The sequence below is a fragment of the Nothobranchius furzeri genome, chromosome 9, assembly GCF_043380555.1.
Source record: "Nothobranchius furzeri strain GRZ-AD chromosome 9, NfurGRZ-RIMD1, whole genome shotgun sequence".
In the NCBI taxonomy this organism is placed as follows: Eukaryota; Metazoa; Chordata; class Actinopteri; order Cyprinodontiformes; family Nothobranchiidae; genus Nothobranchius; species Nothobranchius furzeri.
The window spans coordinates 23815059-23831474 of record NC_091749.1 but is presented as its reverse complement, the minus strand read 5'-3'; positions in this window follow the sequence as shown (position 1 = coordinate 23831474).

Sequence of the window (16416 nt, the reverse complement as noted above, 5' to 3'; positions counted from 1 at the left end):
TCTTGCTGTTGCTGACGGTGCTCAGTGCACTAAGATCACAACATGCCATATAGGTTAGCAAATGTGCATCGCTTTGGATAAAAGCGTCTGCCAAATAAATAAACAATAAACATAAACGAAGGGCTTAATGCAAGGTTTTGTTCAAAAGCCTGGTTTGTAGGTGCCCCCATGGCCCCTTGATGCCCTATTCATGGTGCACGATGCACCGGCGCTGAGTGGCTCACCTGTGGATCCTCCACCAGGCGGCAGTAGACATATATAACAGGATATGGCACGTTTCTGATGAAGTTACAGATCCATACCTTAAAAGCACACTTGGCAGATTTAGCTTGCTTTTGACACCTCCTAGTGTCAGGTTAGTACAACCAAAAGTGAAACGTATTTCCTCGCTGTGCGTTCGTCTTTTAAACACCTTATTCTAATTACGGAAATGCCTCTTCAGCCTTCATTAGAGTCTACAGGATATCACAAATCAAAATCAAACATATCAGCTGTGTTCATGATCTAAATTATGCAGGAAAAGAGCTGGAAGCAGGTTCCAGCTCCAGGTAAGTCAGCTCCATTCATTCTAAGTCTACTGGTGGTGGCCCGCCACTCTGGCGTTGCAAGTGTGTTATTCTGGCCACAGGTGGCGGTGGGGGATCTGCACATTATATTAATGTTGTAAAGGGTCATTTTCGCACATTTTTTAGTCATTTTTGCTGTCTCGGTTCAGTTTGCTGCACCATGTTCTGCCAGGCTCAGCGCTTTGATGTGAGGCTTCTTGTGTTCCAAGAATGAAATAACTGAGAATAAACTGCTCCAACGTTGCTGCCTTGTTGTTAACCGCTTCGTGTTTGAGCACATTTGTTTGGTCTTGTGACGAGCTCATTTCTTCTTCTGCGGTAGCCCAGTAAACATATTTCATAGCAGTGCTCTTGCTCCCTCTGGTGGCACAAAATATAATGCACCCAGTGCAGCCGAAGGAGTTGAAGCAGTTAACCGGGAAATGCTAGTTTACTCAGTTACAACATTAATAGCAATTAACTGGTCAACTACCTCCATCTCTATTATGCATCTCTATTTTTTCATTAGCATATTTATATTACTGCTGTTTCATTGTATTGTATTGAAGCCTCCAACAAAAGCATGTATAGTTTCAGTCTTGAGTCTGACTCTAGCTTATCTTTTCTGTTATTTTGTCCTTTGTCTGGTAGGGTAGGGTAGTATTGATTTTTAATACACCAAAGCCTTCCTAAAATGTACTATGATTTACAATATTGTCCCTTGGTCGAAAAGGCCTGGGAGTTCATCTCATTGCTTCATGAATCTTATGGCGTTTTTTAGTTTCTAATGCATTTAGAATAAAGGCAACTTTTATTAGGTCATGGCTTCACATGCACAATGTGCTTTAAATGAATAATAAGTCTGATTATCACTTGGAAACAAGGTTTGTAGGCTATAACAGGATTTGACATCCAGACTAGTAGTTCAACATGTTTGTTTGGTCATTCATTCACATAATTTAGCTCATTTCCTGTTTTATTTTGATATTTGTCTCATTCCAGGTTTTCCTACTTCCTGCTCTAGTGTGTTTCCAACATTTGTGATACCCTGATGAGGCTCATCTGCGTTATCCTGTCCTCTTAGTAGCCTTATCAGTTCTTTGTTACAGTCCACCGGCTTTTGCTTCTGTTCATATCTGCATAAATCTGTTTACATTGCTTGATTCTTGCCTGGCTCATCTTCTCTGTGGCTGGATGCTGAGTTTCTGCCTGTCTCAGTCTTGTTGCAGGACTAACTTACAACTGAGTTCCTGTCTCTGTCCAGCTCTTGGACATTAAAAATCCTTTTAGAGCAGTCAACATGGCTGAGTTTACTAAAAGGCTCCTGTTGGCCCATCCTAAACAACAGCTGTCACTAAAGAGAAAATAGAGAAAATGTGCATTTTTATAATTACAATTTCTATTTATTTCCATACATAGAGAATTAATTCACATCAGTTTTCAAGGACAGCTTCTAGTTTTGAATACACCATCATAGTGCCTTGCCAACCCTTTCTACTTAAGACCAATGAGGAAGGACTCTTTCAGGAGTCTTTTATCTGCTCCACAATAAACTTAAAGCATCAAAGATTTTTTTCTCAGTCTAATCCATTTAACACTCATTCTTCTTACCATTGCGATGCGCTCGCATCTCACTCTGGCAGTTATTCATTCCTAAAAACTCATCTGCATTCTTCAAAATTGGACATTTCAAGGTTATGCCATAGGAAATTCCCTACTGTCCTAAATTGCTCAGCTTATAATTGTGCATGGTCACATCCCTTTCCAAATTCATAGTCCCAGAGGCATCTGTTCACTGGTGACTGATGGCACGTAGGCCTGTTTACAAGTAGCTTTCTACTCTATTTAATTCATGATAACTTGGAGATTTAAAGGTCAGAAATATCAGTTTCAACTGATCAGTGAAACACGGAGCCAGCGTGTGTGTAGGGAAGCATAGCAGCGCGGAGGATGTTTGGTGAGGAAACTATAGTTACACAATAAACACAACATGCAACAGCCTTGTTCCATAAAAGTCTACGATGTCTCGTTTCATTTACTTGTTCTGCATATTTACAGGTTTAAGTTGTTTGGTGGTATGCTGTGCACAGTTTCAAGCTTTAGCACGTTGTGTCTGTGGTTCTCCAATGTGGCGTGGGCACACACTAGGAATTAACACTGTTTGCTATCAGTTTGGTTAGATCCTGAGAAAAGATCGGACACATTAGCATATGAACTTATATTATGCATAAATATCTAGGATATTAATACAATCAATAGAAGTTCATACACCAACTGTCTTGGTCTATATTTTAATCCAAAGATCAATTTTTAATTTAAGATAATTAAATTTCATAGCAAAAGTTATTTATTAAACAGAAGACTTAATGGATTCTTTGCTGATTCAAATATACACCTTTCTCTGTTTCATTTCAAATAAGAGTCAGGTTTAAAAATTTAAGAATTTATTACTAACAATTTTAAAGATGACAATTTGCAACAGCTTGATAGTAAAACATGTTATTAAAAACAAACCTGTGTCTGAATGGAAAGCTAAAATGAAATGTGAGGTTTGGATGCATGAATGAATCTCAGAAGATTTCTTTCAGAGAGAGAAACGTGTTCTGGGTGGAAAGTATTGGTTTGAAGCTAACTGAATGGTTTCTTAGAGATAACAGCATCAGACACAGTCTGTGTTCTACCTCACCCAGTTAGACGACCCTCTGTGTGGACCCGGAGGTCGAAGGGAGGATGTTGTCAGCCTCAGGGTTCTCGGTCAGGTAGAGAAGACCCAGAGTGAAAACGACTCTCTGGTCCAAAAGTAGTCGCAGGGTACACAGTGTTGAGCTTGCGCCTGGCTTAACTCTGAAGGAGTTTTGCGTCAGCTGGTTACAGGTGCGTTTATTCTGAGCAATTCTATCGGCATGACAGAACAGCTTAGTAGAGGCTTGGGCAGCCGTCCCTCGTCCTCTGGTGGGTTCAAGAACTGAACTTCAGCTGCGGAGACTTGGTTTTAACAAAACCTCAGAACACGCCCTCTCAGCGTCAGAAAGCTCGTTGTTATGGAGCCAAGACATGTGAGAGCAAGTTAACTTTTACCCTGGATCCAGTCCTGCATAAGGTGTACACGTGCGAATGACCTTCTGGTTACTGATCACACATTACTGGTTATCTTCGTCTTCGTCTTCGTCTTCCTCCGCTTATCCGGGTCCGGGTCGCGGGGGCAGTATCCCAATTAGGGAGCTCCAGGCCGTCCTCTCCCCGGCCTTGTCCACCAGCTCCTCCGGCAGGACCCCAAGGCGTTCCCGGACCAGATTGGAGATGTAACCTCTCCAACGTGTCCTGGGTCGACCCGGGGGCCTTCTGCCGGCAGGACATGCCCGAAACACCTCCCCGGGGAGGCGTCCATGAGGCATCCTGACCAGATGCCCAAACCACCTCAACTGGCTCCTTTCGATCCGGAGGAGCAGCGGTTCTACTCCGAGTCCCTCCCGAATGTCCGAGCTCCTCACCCTATCTCTAAGGCTGAGCCCGGCCACCCTACGGAGGAAACTCATTTCGGCCGCTTGTATCCGCGATCTCGTTCTTTCGGTCATTACCCAAAGCTCATGACCATAGGTGAGGATTGGGACGTAGATCGACCGGTAAATCGAGAGCCTGGCTTTCTGGCTCAGCTCCCTCTTCCCCACGACAGATCGGCTCAGCGTCCGCATCACTGCAGACGCCGAACCAATCCGCCTGTCGATCTCCCGATCCCTCCTACCCTCACTCGTGAACAAGACCCCGAGATACTTAAACTCCTCCACTTGAGGTAGGACCTCTCTCCCGACCCGGAGGTGGCAAGCCACCCTTTTCCGGTCGAGAACCATGGTCTCAGATTTGGAGGTGCTGATCCTCATCCCAGCCGCTTCACATTCGGCCGCGAACCTACCCAGCAAGAGCTGAAGGTCAGAGCTGGATGAAGCTAGGAGGACCACATCATCCGCAAAAAGCAGAGACGAGATTCTCCTGCCACCAAACTCGACACACTCCACACCACGGCTGCGTCTAGAAATTCTGTCCATAAAAGTGATGAACAGAACCGGTGACAAAGGGCAGCCCTGGCGGAGTCCAACCCTCACTGGGAACAGGTCCGACTTACTACCGGCTATGCGGACCAAACTCACGCTCCTCTGGTAAAGGGACTGAATGGCCCTTAACAGAAAGCCACCCACCCCATACTCCTGGAGCGTCCCCCACAGGGTGCCCCTGGGGACACGGTCATAAGCCTTCTCCAAATCCACAAAGCACATGTGGATTGGTTGGGCAAACTCCCATGCCCCCTCCATCACCCTTGCAAGGGTATAGAGCTGGTCCACAGTTCCACGGCCAGGACGAAAACCACATTGCTCCTCCTCTATCTGAGATTCAACTATCGATCGGACCCTCCTCTCCAGTACCTTGGCGTGGACCTTTCCAGGGAGGCTGAGGAGTGTGATCCCCCTATAGTTGGAACACACCCTCAGGTCACCCTTCTTAAAGATGGGGACCACCACCCCGGTCTGCCACTCCCTAGGAACTGCCCCCGATGACCACGCAATGTTGTAGAGACGTGTCAACCATGACAGCCCTACAACATCCATAGCCTTGAGATACCCAGGACGAACCTCATCCGCCCCCGGGGCTCCGCCGCTGTGTAGTTGTTTGACTACTTTAGCAACTTCTGCCCCCGAGATCGGACAGTCCATCCCCAGGCCTCCCAGCTCTGGTTCCTCCTCGGAATGCGCATTGGTGGGATTGAGGAGCTCCTCAAAGTATTCCTTCCACCGTCCGACTATAGCCTCAGTTGACGTCAGCAGCTCCCCATCCCCACTGTAAACAGTGTGAACGAGTTGCTGCCTTCCTCTCCTGAGGCGCCGGACAGTTTGCCAGAACCTCTTTGGAGCCGATCGATAGTCTTTCTCCATGGCCTCACCAAACTCCTCCCACGCCCGAGATTTTGCCTCGGCAACTGCCACTGCTGCACCCCGCTTGGCTATCCGGTACCTGTCTGCTGCCTCCGGAGACCCACAGACCAGCCACGCCCTGTAGGCCTCCTTCTTCAGCCTGACGGCTCCCCGAACCTCTGGTGTCCACCAGCGGGTACGGGGGTTGCCACCACGACTGGCACCGGCCACCTTACGACCACAGCTAGCAACAGCCGCCTCGACAATCGCAGAGTGGAACAAGGCCCACTCGGACTCAATGTCCCCCACTGCTCTCGGGACGTGGTCAAAGCTCTGCCGGAGGTGGGAGTTGAAGACCGTCTTGACAGGTTCTTCTGGTTATCATAAACAATAATTATTATTAACCCAAAGAATAATAAGTCATTTCAGTATTTAAATACATTTATACTGAACCATGATGATTATTATATGATTGTAATAAACAGTAAAAACAGTTTATTAATTATTGTTTTAAAATTATTATTTTAAAATCTTGAAGTGTCCTTCATCTTGGGACGGAACAGCAGACAGATAAAAGATGGTGTTTAGCAGACTTCCCGGCTCCTGACGGGTAATCTGTGGAACAAAAGTTACGGCTTGACCCAGCTCGACCCAGCTGGGAAAGTGTGACCTTTGGGTCACAAATATGAGGTCCTTCATGTCGCTACACCAAACAGAAACTGTATCAGGTGGCTGATTTCAATTGTTAGTCTCACTGGTAAGTTAGAATCAAACAAATGAGACATTAATGTCAAAGACTGAAATGCATGTTATTCAATTGAATCTGAGCCTAACAGAACTTGAATGATGAGGTTAGTATTATTCTTCCTTTGACTCTTCGTGGAGAGCATTATCACAGACTAAAGTTTAGAGGCACAAAGCCATGCTTAGGTAAAGCTGGAAAAGACACAAACCAGGGGTGTGTCCAGGGAGTGGCCTGGGGTAGCACATGCCACCCTTGGAATCTGATTGGCCACCCCAGATGCCAGCACACTAATTTACCTTTAAATAGGCTTTTCATTGTCCACAAAAGGCTTAGGAGTAAAACAAAAAAAAGCATAACCATTGGTGCCACCCTTGCACAAAGTTGTGCCTCACCTGGGCCACCTCGTTTTAAAAGATCTGGACACGCCACTGACACAAACATGTGAATTTACTTTCAAAAAGATCAGATCCCAGTTTCAGGTGGAGTTCATATTCTTGAGTAAAAGTTTCCACCTGCCAGGCTCACCAGGAGACGGACCGTTATTATTATAGCAGCACAGGTTTGTCCATCTGTGTAGACTGACACACGAGGTTAATAACAGTCATGTTACGGTAGAGACAAGCAACCAAGAGGCCAGCGACTCTGTTCTGGAAGGAATAAGCAATCACTGATAGGTGGACCTGAAAGATGCTAGAAAACCAGGAACCATGATAAAGTTGAGCCTGACCCTCGAGCATATGCAGGAAAGTGTGTTTGGTGGTTTTCAGCTATAGCTCTAATTTCGCTCAGAAGATGTTTGTGTCAGTTACATCCTCCACCTGTTGTAACAAGAGTCAAATTAACCCACAAGCATCACAGCACACCGTACCTTAGTGAGTGCACCGACCATGCTCCAACAGCAGGGAGTGGCAGAAATGTGTAGAATGAGTAAAACGACATCAAGCATGTCACATCCAGTCTTCTGTGTGCTCTGTCACATGGACAGGCTGAAAAGGGGCTTCCTCGCTCCCCGGCAACTATGAAGACAGCGGCAGACAGTGACTCAGATCCTTACCTTGCTCCGCTCACCTACCGAGCATCACTGTTTGGATGCAGATTGCCACCTGCTGAGCTGCTGATGAACAGATAGCTCTGCACCACATCGCCAAGCAACTCGAAGTAAAGGAAATCTCCGAGGCTGGCAAAAGATCTGCTGCAAACAAGGATGAAACACAAGGTTTCCTACAAAACAACATCCAGTGATACCGACAGATGGGAAGATCCTGATGGATGCGGAGCAAAGGCCATCAGAGGCACACAGAACTAAAATCATCTGGTGACGTTTTACTTAGGTAGAAGTATAAAAATGTACTCTAGTAAAAAGTACTGGGCTCAGAGATGTAGTTGTCTAAATTAAGAGAACTGTTACAAATGAAAGTGGAATAATAAAAACATTTGGGGGTTTTCGTTTGAGTGCAGACTACACCCCGGTGCTCATCTTGTCCAACAACAAACTGTTTCATGAACAGCTGATTTAAAAGCTCCTCTAGACTGCAGTCCTAGTTTCCCTCTTAATAAAACTACAACTGCTTTTCATTTCTTTGAGTTTAACTTCAAAAGAATTTGATGAAGTTTCACTGTCAGCTGGGCGTGAACAGCTGCGTCCAGCTCATACATCTGCTTCCTTCTTGGGATTTCAGCTGCCTGTCACTCATGGCAGGAGTTTCTGATGTCGTGCCAAGAAGAGATGATCCACTAGACTGAAGAGCAACAGTTTCATTAGGCTTCTAACAGACTGACAGAGGCAATTTCTATCACACAAGATTTGAGTCAAATCCATTTTTAAGCTGTAAAGCATCCTTAAAATAATATTCCAGAACAATCCCATCTGCCTGGTGTGGAATGTTCTAGCCCTACATGTACTTCAGGGCTTCTAACCTTAGTTTAGGATACATAGTACACGCTGTTTTACGTTGCTATTACACAGAGGTGGAAAGTAACGAATTACATTTACTCACGTTACTGTAATTGAGTAGCTTTTTTGTATATTTACACTTTTTAAGTCGTTTTTGAAATCTGTACTTTTACTTTTACTTGAGTAAGTTTTTTAAAAAGAATTGTAATTCGCTGCATTTTAAATCATCTCCGTTACTGAGTAAAAATAAATTATAGGCTTAATAAATTAAAAATAACGTGTAGCAGCATCGGAACGGAAAGAGACACCTGCATGAGCGCCGCGTCTAAACCGGGGGGGGTACACTTTTGCTCAAAGACATCAGTTCAGTCGATCAACTCGCTGTTTGCCTCCTCTCTCCCTCCTCTCCTGTGGGTTGGAACCCGCACCTTCGCGCACCGGTGTGACGTCATCAGAATTCTGCTCGGTTCGGTAGCCGGACTCGGTTCCGTGTTTGAATTGAGTTTCTCTACCGCTCCGCACGGCAGCGGCAAAATAACGTTTAGCGCTCATCACAAGCGGATTCTCAGCGCTCTGCTCATAAAACAGAAGACCTGCAGGCCTCTGTGAGTTAAAACATCCTGATACTGTTCAGGTGTAAACATTGTGCTCCATCCCTGTGTTTGAACTCAGAAGATGCTTCTTGATGCCACAGATATGTGATGATTTAGCTTGTTTCTTTATTTTACTCCAGAATAAGAGATTAAATGATTACAAAAGCAGTTCAGTGTAGTTAAATTAGTCATGGCGTGTGTGTGTGTGTGTGTGTGTGTGTGTGTGTGTGTGTGTGTGTGTGTGTGTGTGTGTGTGTGTGTGTGTGTGTGTGTGTGTGTGTGTGTGTGTTACACATATAGGACTGCGTGAGACAGTGTGGTTTCATCAAATCCATGCATCTTATATCTTGGCTGAAGTAATGGCTCAGGAAAATAACATTTCATACATAATGACGTCTCTGCAGTGTTTACGATAATATTTTATCTTATCCTTGGTCTGGGAGGTGTAACATATCATGATACAAGCCTTTTAAAACATGTTAAAGTGTTACAAGAGGAGATGAATGCATGAATTTAAAGTTCATGTTTGGAGACCAACCTTCACAGTTTGGAGGCTCACGCTGGTGAGGAGACACCATTAGTTCTAGTAACACCTGGGCTCCCAAGGCCTGTTCTGACAGGATGGACATTACGGGACCCTTAAGGATTCCAGATGGATGATTGGAGGATTATTTAGGAGGATTGGAATGAACAAACTGATTTCAGGGGTGAAGGGTTAAATGAGTGAGTGAACCCACTACCAAGGATGAACTCTGCTAACTTTAAAAATCAGCTGCTCTAAATAAGCATGAAGGTCAGAGAGGAGCTCTAGGATGGACATGGATAAAGGAACTGTAATGTAGAGGTAAAGTAGGGCAGGGCCATCGTTAGCAGCTGTCATACGGTCCATCTGAAATATTTGACTGCATTTAGCTTGTTATGTGACAGGTTAGAGTACAGTCTCATGTTAGAGTTTTGTCATGAGAACATTGAGATACCTCACACACTGATGGCATCTAAAAAAATTATTTTTTCTCAAAATAAAGAATAATTTGAATCACAATTGAGACCCACCATCCTAGAAAAACCTCGTCCAATCATTGTGCACGTCCTGTTCTCACTGATTGGATAGAAATCCCTCCTTCAAGCCGTGCGTGTTTGAGTGAGTGTGTGTGCGTGCACACACACAAGCGAATTGTGAACTGGCGTTGTGATTTAGCACTACTTAGATGTAGCCATCCTTACGCTGACAAAAATGTAACTAAGTAACTTTTACTTTGAGAACATTTTGTTTACGATACTTTTTACTTTTACTTGAGTAAAACTTTAGGCAAGTACTTTTACTTGTAATTGAATAAAAAATTATGAAAGTATTGGTACTCGTAATTAAGTAGGAAATTTTAGTACTCTTTCCACCTCTGCTATTACACAATCGATCTGATTATTTTAGAATTAACTATCAACAATAGTAATCAACATAACAGAGTCGACTTACAACATCTGGTATTTCTTCCTGTTAGAAATACACCTGGCAGCATTTTGACTCATCAGGACCAGACAGGACCTCAGGAGCTAAAGACTTGATCAAAAGGTGTTTTAGTATCACACACACACACACACACACACACACACACACACACACGGAAGGAAGGTAGGGTATCCTCTCATTTTAGAAGAAACTGAATATATTAACTACTGTAGGTTTCAGCAGCCAGTTTTGACACTATTTTCTTGTAAAATGTAATCCTAACAGCACATTTTCATTCTCTGTTTTTGAGAAGCAGTTGTGGGGAAAGTGGTGTTCTAACCATAAACATTCACAACAAGCTTCTCTACCGTTTTCCATTGTTGACAATGGAAACCATGATTTAAATGATAAATGACTCGTACTTGAGTTAACCCTCTCAGGCTCAAAATAAGTTTTGATAAAAGGACGAACAACAAAGTCCTTCAGCGGTACTTCTGAGTTAAAAAACTACTCATAAAATACGTATGTGGAGTAACCAGGTAGGTAGGATTTAACGTTGCTAATCTGCAACGCCTGCCTCCAGAGAATTAAAGCACTTTTGAGTGAGAGGGCCTAAGGGCTTGACACTAGTGGTGATGCTGGCCTGGCACACACCGACAGAGGCAAGGCTGCCGTACACAGGCTCCAGTCCCTCCGACCACCACCACCACCAACCAGGGTGGGTGAAGAGTCTTGTCCAAGGATGCAACAATTAACGGTGACTGAGCCTGGGTTCAAACCAGCAACGGTGCGAACGCCTACCTCTAAGTCACTTGGTTTCCTGTTTTGGGGTGCTGCTTTTAGAGCCCACACACATTCATGGAGTTTTAAAACATCCAAAAGCTGAAAGCAGTCAAAGAAAAATATGTGATTTGACATAAAGCTAAATAAAAAGGCACAAACTGTGGAAAGAGTCTCCCTTATGGAAGAAAAATATATTGGAATATTTTAAAATATACAGTAACATATAGAAAAACATAATCCAATATATGGAAATCGGATAACTCATTCTAAAATATATGCAAAGTTACATGAACACCAAATATCTGAATATATGTGAGAATATATGTAATATTCATACACAAACAAATACGTGTGTACATATATACTTACACATATATTTCTATATACATGAGAGAAAAAGGTATAGTATTCAGAGACAGATTATATATATATATATATATATATATATATATATATATATATATATATATATATATATATATACATAATGTATTAAAGAATAACCAGTCAGATGTACTGTATATGTGGAGCTATAGGCCATATGTAGCAAGAAAATTTTATAATATGAAAAAGTGCCCATTTAGTTAATCAGTTTTAATAAATGAAAGATGTAACAAAATGTATCTATATGTAAAGTATTATACTATCACATATCTATATGTAACTTATAATTTTACGTAAATAGTAATATATGAAAGCAGCACTTATGTACTATTACATATATTGCAGTACATTATAAAGATATATGTTTAGATATGTATGACAATATGTTTCGGTGTTATATTATTCCTTATATTATGGGTCACTTACATAAATATATAACGCAATACAGTGGGGCAAAAAAGTATTTAGTCAGCCACCGATTGTGCAAGTTCTCCCACTTAAACTGATGACAGAGGTCAGTAATTTACATCATAGGTACACTTCAACTGTGAGAGACAGAATGTGAAAAAAAATCCATGAATTCACATGGCAGGATTTTTAAAGAATTTATTTGTAAATCAGGGTGGAAAATAAGTATTTGGTCACTTCAAACAAGGAAAATCTCTGGCTCTCACAGACCTGTAACGTCTTCTTCAAGAAGCTTTTCTGTCCTCCACTCGTTACCTGCATTAATGGCACCTGTTTGAACTCATTATCTGTATAAAAGACACCTGTCCACAGCCTCAAACATTCAGACTCCAAACTCCACTATAGCCAAGACCAAAGAGCTTTCGAAGGACACCAGGAAAAGAATTGTAGACCTGGGAAGAGTGAATCTACAATAGGCAAGCAGCTTGGTGTGAAAAAATCAACTGTGGGAGCAATTATCAGAAAATGGAAGACATACAAGACCACTGATAATCTCCCTCGATCTGGGGCTCCACGCAAGATCTCATCCAGTGGGGTCAAAATGATCATGAGAACGTTGAGCAAGAATCCCAGAACCACACGGGGGGACCTGGTGAATGACCTGCAGAGAGCTGGGACCACAGTAACAAAGGTCACCATCAGTAACACACTACAACGGCAGGGAATCAAATCCTGCAGTGCCAGACGTGTTCCGCTGCTGAAGCCAGTGCATGTCCAGGCCCGTCTGAAGTTTGTCAGCGAGCACATGGATGATACAGCAGAGGATCGGGAGAATGTCATGTGGTCAGATGAAACCGAAGTAGAACTTTTTGGTATAAACTCAACTCGTTGTGTTTGGAGGAAGAAGAATACTGAGTTGCATCCCAAGAGCACCATACCTACTGTGAAGCATGGGGGTGGGAACATCATGCTTTGGGGCTGTTTTTCTGCTAAGGGGACAGGACGACTGATCCGTGTTAAGGACAGAATGAATGGGGCCATGTATCGTGGGATTCTGAGCCAAAACCTCCTTCCGTCAGTGAGAGCTTTGAAGATGAAACGTGGCTGGGTCTTCCAACACGACAATGATCCCAAACACACCGCCCGGGCAACAAAGGAGTGGCTCCGTAAGAAGCATTTGAAAGTCCTGGAGTGGCCTAGCCAGTCTCCAGACCTCAACCCCATAGAAAATCTGTGGAGGGAGTTGAAAGTCCGTGTTGCTCGGCGACCGCCCCAAAACATCATTGCTCTTGAGAAGATCTGCATGGAGGAATGGGCCAAAATACCAGCTACTGTGTGTGCAAACCTGGTAAAGACCTATAGTAATCGTTTGACCTCTGTTATTGCCAACAAAGGTTATGTTACAAAGTATTGAGTTGAATTTTTGTTATTGACTAAATACTTATTTTCCACCCTGATTTACAAATAAATTCTTTAACAATCCTGCCATGTGAATTCATGTTTTTTTTTTCACATTCTGTCTCACAGTTGAAGTGTACCTATGATGTAAATTACTGACCTCTGTCATCATTTTAAGTGGGAGAACTTGCACAATCGGTGGCTGACTAAATACTTTTTTGCCCCACTGTTTATTCATCAATATATGAAAAGTGACGATTCCTTATGTATTACTACCAAGGCCGGATTAACCATATGGGCAACTGGGCAATTGCCCAGGGCCCACGAACTCTAAGGGGCCCAGGGCAGCAAGAGCACGAGCAAAAATACTGTAGGCATATCTGTAATCTCCCGCATTATATTAAACTAGGGTGACCCTATGTCCGGTTTTCCCCGGACATGTCCACTTTTCACTCTCTGTCCGGGAGTCCGGACTGGGGGTCCGCGGTCGTAATGATGAAAATGTCCGGCTTTTCATCCAGGAGCAGGGATCGAATTATGGGGGAGCTGGATATCCTACACATCCAGGGGAGCCGGAAACAAGTTTTCTACCTATATTACATCATTCATGGACTCTTTTGAGCAGAGAGCACAGAGAGCGGCACAGCGCGTTCTTGCGCAGCGCTCCAGGCAGCTGCTTCCAGCGCACGGTCCATTCTCAAAGTGGCGCAACCAAAAAACTATAATTAGCACACGATCTTTCATGTCCGCACATGTTCTCTATTTTCTGTCTTATTTGTGCCTGAAGCGCTCTGCTACTGCGGAGCTCATCACCTGTGCTGCGCGGTGCTGCGGTGATTTCACCTCACTGACGCAGCATCGAAACGCGCTCTCCGCTTTGCGGTCAGGAGATCCCTTTGATCTGCTGAAAAGTAACTGATGAGGTGAAAAAGTAAGAATCCAGGCAGCAGATTTTTCTGGAGAGTTTAGAGGAGATGCAGGAAGAAGAGAGACAGACAGGACAGGAAAATAGTTAAATTAAAACAAGAAAACAAAACAAAGTGTTGAAAAGTAAAATGTACGTAGATTTATCTCCACTACACGTTTTTACCTGTATAAAATAATAAGTTATACACATGCCATATTTATACATCTGATACAATTCAGATCACCTTCAAAACTCAGTCACACAGCCAGGGCCGTTTCAAGACATTTTGGGGGCCAAGGCAAAATGACCCCACCCACCCCCACCCCCCCACTCACCCACCCCATAACTGGGCTCCCCAGAAGCCTCTGTGTAGTTCATACCCTCTCCAGGAGTGTTAGTTATACAGTGTTTGTGAAAAAGACTCAGACATCACTGACATGTTCTAATATTATCAGATGAAAAACTAAATTATCAGACACGCTGTCTCATCTGCTTCTTTTCTAAACTTGCAAAAGGTAACAAAACCATTTGAAAGCCACTATTTGTGGATTCTCTGAAAGTTTCCATGGAGTGTGTGACAACTTATTTTTTCATTGATCCTATCGCCTAATCTCACAGCTGAAACAAGCATCCTTGATAATCTGTGCACAGGAAGCTTACCGATGCTGTAGTAAAACAAAAGGTATAATAATTTATTATTAATAAAACCTTGTTGCAGCACTAAAGCAGAAAAATAAGATTTTGCAATACATATGCTAAATATTTACATAAGAATTGTTTTAGAGCCCTTTTATTGGCAGAATCTGATATTAATGTAGTTCTTACAAAAAAATGGGTCCCAACATGGTTTGTGTGGCGTTGCCATAGTGTGACATCATAGACACAGATCCCCTGACCTCTTTTTTTTGGAAATGGAAATATGATCACCCTATATTAAACAAACTGTCCACCCGGGCTTTTGTACTGCACAGAGGCGCTTCGCTGTCTATTACTTTGAACGTCAGTTGAGAGTCAGTCTCATGCAGACTGACCAATGAAGAGAGGGCCTCAAGTTAAGACTCTCTCCTCATTGGTCAGTCCACACGAGGTGGGTCAAAGGTTATCCTGAGCGGGTTACGTGATGTCAGGCATTCAAGCATTGAGTATATTTACTGCATATTACAGTAAAATATTCTGTATGTGACCATATTATGGTGATCGTTGGGTCGTGATGATGGGGCCCTTGAATATTGTTGCCCAGGGTACAACAAAGTGTTAATCTGGCCCTGATTACTACATATATCACTTTATATTACGCTGTATTGTCTAATATATTTCTGAGACCTCAGATTTATCCTGTATTTTTGTGTCCAAATATTGTTTATCAATATATGGTTACATATATATTTCTTGCATAAGGGCTAAACCTGAAATAAGATGTTTATTCTCTCTCCTCATCAGATCACGTGTATGAAGTTCAGTTTTGTTTTGGTGCCACTGAGGGAGAAATTTCTAGAGATGTTTTTGTTTTTTCAGATCATTCCAATCTGATCAATAATTAGAGAAACTAGATTTCCTTCAGCCCCGGACTCCTAGGCTAAGATATTATCTGTATGTGTAAATATGTATTTGTTTATCTGTGCTGGCCCCGTGAAAGATTCAAAGGTCATCAAGATCATTTGTTTTCCTTTAAGCGAAATGCACCGAGACAGGCTGCAGTCAGAAATATAAGCGGACATTGTGATTTGTGGCCAACCTTTGATGGCCTCTTTCTAATATCGTTTTCTGAGCTGAGCAACCGTTCCCCTACGGCTACAGCTCCAAATATAATCAACAGTCCTCAGTAGTTTATTTAAGGTACCATAGAGTCACTTGTGACAATTCTATGCTTCCCACACAAGGATGTTAGTTTCCTTTTAAGCAAGGCTCTTGTGATGCTCTGGACGATTACCTCATGCAATTTTCAAAGTTTCAAAGGAAGGAAAATACTTATCTGATTGGTTGTGAGTGAAGCCAGGCCTACAGATAATGTGTTTCTCTAAATCCAACCTAATTTCCAGCTGCACTGTTTGCCTCTGGCCTCAGAATTACCAAAAGCCTCTCTCTATCCCTTGTGCACTAACTGATTCACAGAAGCAGAGCCCCCTGTCCGATTCTGAGGAAATATACTCTCTTTTACAAAAGAAATCATGTGTTTTCTGACAGCAGCTTTTTTTCCACCATTAAACTGGACTCAAACAAGGTCTTATTGTCTTCTCTCACTCTTTGCTTCTTCCATCTCTGCCTAAAGCCTTCCTCATTCCCAGCTGCTCCTTTGGCTTCTTCTGTCCTCCCAATACCTCACTCTAGGTCTGTGTTTCTCCATCTGTCTTGCAGTTCTTTATTGTTAACACTTTCAAACTCTTCACCGTTTGTTCCCTTCGTTCTTC